This window comes from Anser cygnoides, chromosome 1, assembly GCF_040182565.1.
Source record: "Anser cygnoides isolate HZ-2024a breed goose chromosome 1, Taihu_goose_T2T_genome, whole genome shotgun sequence".
Taxonomy (NCBI): Eukaryota; Metazoa; Chordata; class Aves; order Anseriformes; family Anatidae; genus Anser; species Anser cygnoides.
The window spans coordinates 192,227,820-192,234,534 of record NC_089873.1 but is presented as its reverse complement, the minus strand read 5'-3'; positions in this window follow the sequence as shown (position 1 = coordinate 192,234,534).

Here is a 6,715-nt window from a genome sequence, read left to right as displayed (position 1 = left end):
GTTCCTACTGAACTCTGCATTTGCTATTGCAGTGCACCTTGGAGAAGAGACTCATATTGAGTTTCCTCCAAAAGAAATCCAGTTCTAACCCCCTGCTTTATGAGTTCTGAGACCTGGGAAAAGAGGACACCCAGGGCTTCCCTTCTGCTATGGTTTTACCCACCAGGCAGCTCTGCACCACACAGCACTCTCTCACTCCCTTTCTCCCTCAGCAGAATGGGGAAGAGAATAGGAAAAAAAAAATAGGTAAAAGCTCCTGGGGTGAGATAAAGACAGTTTAATAGGACAGAAAAAGAAAGGGAAAATAAAAATAATAATAGTAATGATAAAAGAATATACAAAGCAGGTGATGTGCAATGCATCACTACCTGCCAACTGATGCCTAGCCACTCCCCAAGAAGTGGCACATGCACGCCCCCAGACAACTTGCCCCCCGTTTTATTGTTCAGCATGACACCATGCAGTATGGGATGTCCCTTTGGCCAGTCTGGGCCAGCCATCCTGTTTGTGTCTCCTCCCAGCTCCCTGTGCACCCCCAGGTGCCTCGCTGGCAGGGCAGCACCAGGAGCTGAACATCCTTGGCTCTGTGTGAGCGCTGCTCTGCAACAACTGAAACATTGGTGTGTTATCAGCATTACTGTCATCCTAAATCCAAAACACAGCACCACACCAGCTACTAGCTACCAGCTACTATCTAACTCTATGCCAGCCAAAACCAGGACACCTTCAAGCCCATACCATTGTTTCAACACAAAACCCGAATGGAGATGGAGCCAAAAGCTCTGAATGTGGGGAAGACCACTGGAAATATATCTGCATTAGGTTTGAAAAGACCAGAAAGTCCCATATTGGGTTTTTACTCAGTGTGAAATTACTGAATTTCACTTAACTTTGTAAACCTTGAGTCAGAGAGGCACCGTGTCAATGTTACTAACATTAACAGTGGGTAGAATTGAAAGGAAGAAATGAATCTGATCACTTAGAAAAATTCCAGAGACTGTAATATTTTTGCTGAAATACTTTCCGTATCCTTGCATAAAGCCAGTTAGAGTTGAGGAATGCCAGGCTCCAAGGGCATGGCAAAGAGTCTTGTAGGAAAACATATTTCACAGTTAACCCCTATAGCCACATTTCTTTCATGAGATATCTGGGAAGCAGATCCATGGACCTCTCCTCTGACCCTCCTTCCTTCTCCCACTTCACAGCAAATACATAAAAGAGGGTAGAGCTGCCACTCTGCTGTGACAGACACCGAGACCTCCAATTACCAATATATCCATTCCTCAGTACAGTCTAAAACATGGGACATAATATAAGCTTATTCCTTTTGAACAGAGACTTAAAGGAGGTTGTTAAAAGGAAGTAATTATGTTCTGCTTCTTGAGATCTTAATTTCAGGGAGTTATTTATTAATATTTACAATTGTTTAAAGTCCCCACATAGACTGGCAGGACAGTCATTAAGAACAAACAATATGATATAATATTAAAGAAAATTAAGTTCTTAAAGAAAAAGGAGGTTAGAAGAGCAGTTTCAGGGGCATTTTCTTAGTGTATTGACAGAGCTTTTTTTCTTTCTGAGTCTAGTATGCCTAAGGAAAATTATTATATATTTGCATTGTAAATTACTGTTCAGTGAGGTCAGATGCTATACCATTATTTCCCAGTGGTTCATATTATTTTTTCAAAATACCCGAAGGAAAGAAATATTTATTCTATTGCTGTTTTTTCTTTCTTTTCTAGGTTATTACAGAACATAATTTTTTTTAGACACATTGCTTCAAAATTGAGTCAAATTGGAAGCTTTTTGCATCCTTGAAAAGTTTCGAAATGCTAAAATTGGAAGACACTTCCTTGCTGTTGGAAAACAAAGGCAATAAAGTAGCCTGCCTTCCAAGAGTGGGGCGAGATCCCTGACCCCAGGCTCTGCACAGGAGCAGCTTGGTGCCCATCTCTGGCAGGTTCTGTGAGATGCAGAGGCGTTCCTCCCAGTCCAGACAAGCCCTGATGCATGGAGCACACTGGTGCCACCACACACAGTGTGAAGCAGGTCACTCAGGAAAGGGTGTTTTTAAAAGAGCTGGTGTTGTAATGGCAGAAAGACTATGGGGTTGCTAAAGAAGGGACAGCCACTCCTGCCAGCGTGCCAGACAAGCAAGCCATGTCTGAACTAAATAGACTGAGGGTTTGGGAGTACGGACACACACAGAGCACGCCCATGGCTTGGGGTTGATGAGGTACCTCCCAAAGGCAGCACCGGGTGGCTTTCCCATATGTTACATTCATACAACACCAAATAAGAAAAGGCCCGCAATGTGCAAATGCGGTTCTCTGCATATGCAGAAATCACTATTTTCTAACAAAATAACCATTCCTGTGTTTGGTTCCCAGACAAGATGGAAGCTGTTGAACTACTCTCCTTCTGTTCTGTATCACTCTTGTTCTATACCATTGGATCATTGACCCAAAGTGCAGTGATTTGTTCCTGCTATGAGGTCAAGATTATATCTGTAGCATCTCCATATGTGTTGTTACTGGAAGAATAGGCCTCTCTGCTCACCATCCAAATATATGCAGGTTGCATCTGACTTACAGAGACAGGCAGTCTTTCCTTTATGTGCATAGTCTTGATATTTAATTATTTTGTCTTTATATAACCTTGAGAGTATGTCAGATTCTCACTTTCTAATTTCTATAAAGTTATTGTCTTTTAGGGAAAAAAAAGGCTATTTGCTGTTTATTCAGCTGTCAGAATCATCATAGTATATATACTCAAGGAGAAATACCAAGAGACCTCATTTTAAAAAGCATTTTAAATCTCCATTTTACTGCCCGTGGTTATATATGAATCAGAAGTAAAAAATACTGGCTGTATTAAAAGTGACAGGGCATTTGCAGCTGGTTCCTAAGTAATAATCCAGAATGCAAAATCATGAAACAATATCTCATTTTTTAAAATGCCTCAAACTAGTTTGAGGGAACTGTCTTGTAATTCTTAATGCAACCCCCAAAAAGATTTAGTAGGAGGCTTTGATCTTTTCAGTTCTTGATTCTACAATGTGATAATTTTTGCTGATTTCTAATAAAACAAATATTGGCAATTTTTAGATAAACCAACAAGTGGAAATGCTACAAGCTGGTATGTTGTAACTGCTGTATCAACTCAAAACAAAAGTGTGGAATTGTAAATAAGGAACATGTGCAATAAAATGATTCTAATCATAAGTACGTATCGAAAGCCATTTCTGAAAACTTTTGCTCTTTTTATACTTGAAAATACAGAAGGTATAAATGAATAGTTACTCACTGTATACAAAATGAGCAAACTACAAAGGGTTCAGATTACGTGGCTGACACTCTTTAGACCCTGGATAAAAACTTCAAAAAAAATCTAGATGACTTACATGAAAGTCACCGGTAATTAACCTTCTTCATTTCTCGTGTGCTTTTGAAAATACTTGAGGTTTCAGGCTAGAATTTTTATGAGCTTGGAACTCACTCTTGAAGCGAGGCTTTCAGAAGAGGTTAGCATTCACTTCCCACTTAAATGCTAGAATAAACAGTCAAATTTCAGGAGTTCAAGAGGACAGCAAGTCAAGCTTTACCAGAGATTTCAAAGGTTATTTGAAATAATAATAAACATTTCTCAACCATTTTAATTAAAATAAAGCAAGGAAAAAAAAGAAGTTTGTTGAGAAGGTCAAGATTAAAGATAATCTTGGAAAGTCCTCAAAGCTAAATGAGTACTTGCTTCAGTTGTTCATACAGATAATGATGTTGAATTTGGGGGCAAAAGCAGGATAGGTAATGGGAATGAAAATTATCTCACCTTAAGTGGAAGCAAAACCCAAAGACATTATTGAATTTCAATAAAAAATAGCTGTCTTCCAAAGCTCTGGAAGACCTGCCATATCACTTTGCAGATTCTGCAGCAAGGTTTTTCTAATACTGTTGTTTACGTTGTTTGACAAATATTTGTCATGTTTAACAAAAAGGAAGAAAAAAAAAAAAAAACCAGGACATTTGTAGTTTGTTTCCCCTGCTAGCTTGTTGTGGCACATAAAGAATTATAACTTTTTGTCTTTTACTGCAGATTTTAACTTTGTTAAAAGGAATCATTCTGTGAATGATTTCCACAGGTGACATAGTGGAACATCTGCTCTGCAAATCCTTCTGAAATAAACATCTCATATACTGCTGCCCAAATTTATAGGCACTGCATTGAGCTATCCAGGTAGCCCAGTGTTCCTGTCCATCAACTGGAGAGTGATGTTCCAGATGTCTGGAGAATGCTAACAGAAATGCCTGTACTTAGGAAAACAAACAAATGTGATCTGGGTCAATGCAGGACAAAAACTGGGGAGCGTTAGGGCGATAGGTTAAGAGGAAGCTGCAGAAGGTAAGTGTTGGAAAGGAATACGCAGACAAATTTTTTGCAAATTTTGGTGTGGATTAGATCTCCAACTCATCCTTTTTAATGTTTCGATGAATGAAACTGGCACGTCTTGTGCTAACAAATTTGCTGGTGACATGAAATGAGGAGCACAGTTAAAAGTGAGGGGGACCTTCATCTCTTTATCTTACAGTAGGAGCCTGAAGAGCCTAAGGACAAGGATCACAAGGAAGAGACCAGGTGCCACGTACTCAGACCAGGACTGATCACCTTTAACTTAGGCACCTCAGTTTAGCTACTTAAGATGTCTGCTGCCCTGAAGTCAATAAGAAGAGATAGAAGGAGGCATCTTCAGAGCGCAGCTCTGTTCTGAACCCTCCCTGGAAGTGCTTAGATTTCTTTAATGTCTATACAAGAAGCACCCAGCCCCAACACAAGTACATGGCTGGGGTGAATCCAGGTTTTGGAGACAGTTAAAATGAACTCATGCTGCAAGTTAGAATATAACAAATAGAAATGGTGATGAGGGGACATAACAACAAGCTATCAGCATGACACAACAAAATACAACATCAGGAAGTATTAACTGTACAGGTAGAGAAGTATCAGTACCCTTGAAGAAGGTGTTTGTGACACCTCATCCTAGGCATGGCACATAATCCTTCATCACCAGTGCTCAAGACGAGTGACTTCTGACTTGGAAAAGGTGCAGAAAAGTTCAACTTGGATGATAACCTGTGTAAAAGGCTTTTACTGTTTGGCCTGGCAAAATGCAGGCTAAGAAAATGGCTGCTTATTATAAATATATTATAGGATAAATACTAAAAATAAATAGAACTGTTCAGGCTAAAGAACAATGTTTGCACAAGATCTGGGGTTGTAACCAGATGTGAGTATCTTTTTAAACTGAAGGTACTGAAACAAATCTGTCCTCAGCCGTGTTTGGAGCAGCTTTCCAGAAAGAGCAACAGGAGGAAAAAAAAAAAAAAGAATTTAAATAAGTGTATGAAGGACATTTGTGTGCCCTGTTTGCCTGCAAGGGCAAAAAACTGGCTGCAATGACTGGGGAGATCTTATCTTCAGTGCTGAGCCCTTCTGACTGTCAGTGAATGTGGGAATGAGAGTTGCTGGTTGCTGACATATCTAGAAAAGATATTCCAGCTGGGTTGCTGAGCTGATGAATAAAAGCAGTCTGTAATTTAAAACTAAAAGCCTGTGTGTATTTGGATAATGAATAAAGATCAGACAAAAGTGACAGTAAAAAATATAAAACCTCCTATTCATGAGGCTCTTTTCTAGCTGGATGTACATTTCTGAGGGCTGTCTCTCATTCATACTCAGGAACAGGAGCAGTTTATCATGCCATTGCAGTAATCTTGCTATCAGATGGCCAGCCTGTGATTTGCTTTTGCAGAAGTGCATAGTGGCAGGGAACTTCAAATCCTTCAGTCTCTGGGAAATGAACCACATAACCTGGTGATTAGGAACACTTGCCATCATTATGGAAAACCCCTCTCTACCTCTCATATGCTTTTGCCCTAAAACAAAACTGTTCCTTGTGTTCTTCCTGACATAAGGACGTCATATGGGGGAAAAAAAAAAATGAGGGAGAGAGAGAGAATCCTTTGAACTATTAGGAAAAAAACAACATTTTCCATGTTCAGAGTCAAGTTAGGGAAGATGGATGTTAAGGAAGTTGGAAAGCCAGAGATACGTTGTGAAGAATAAGTCTGTGTTAGTGGTAGAGAACAAACAGGTGAATGAGAGATGCAGTCGATGAGATTTGGGATGCATTAAAAAAGAGGAAAAATAATAGCTAGGTAAGAATCTACAAAAGACAATCATTAAAAAAGAAGATGTGAACCATAGGCTTAATCACACAGATACTTGTGTCTTTAATCATTTTTACAGTCTCTGACTTTTAGACTATGAACTCTTCAGAACAGGACTGTATCGTTCTAGTGCAGTCAGATTTTTTCAGTCAGAGTAATTTAAGGCTTGTTGAATGGGAAAAATAGCAGTATGAAGTAAGCTTCATACTTCCCAGTTAAGTAGCAAAGACAATAATGTTTTATTGTAACTTCATGACTTCTGAAATCTTTCATTATTATGAAAGCAAACGCTTATATATAGGTTCTAACATATTGTTGTGTACTATCAGTCTGATAACAAATTTTAATTCTGTCTTGGAACCTTTTGTTGTATGAGTGAATATTTTTCAAAAAAATCTCTCTTTAAATTAATTTGAAATACAAGGAAAAAAGAAGTCCGTAATTCATAAATTTGAGAACTTTGTAGCTAATGTTTCAACAGTGCAGACTTT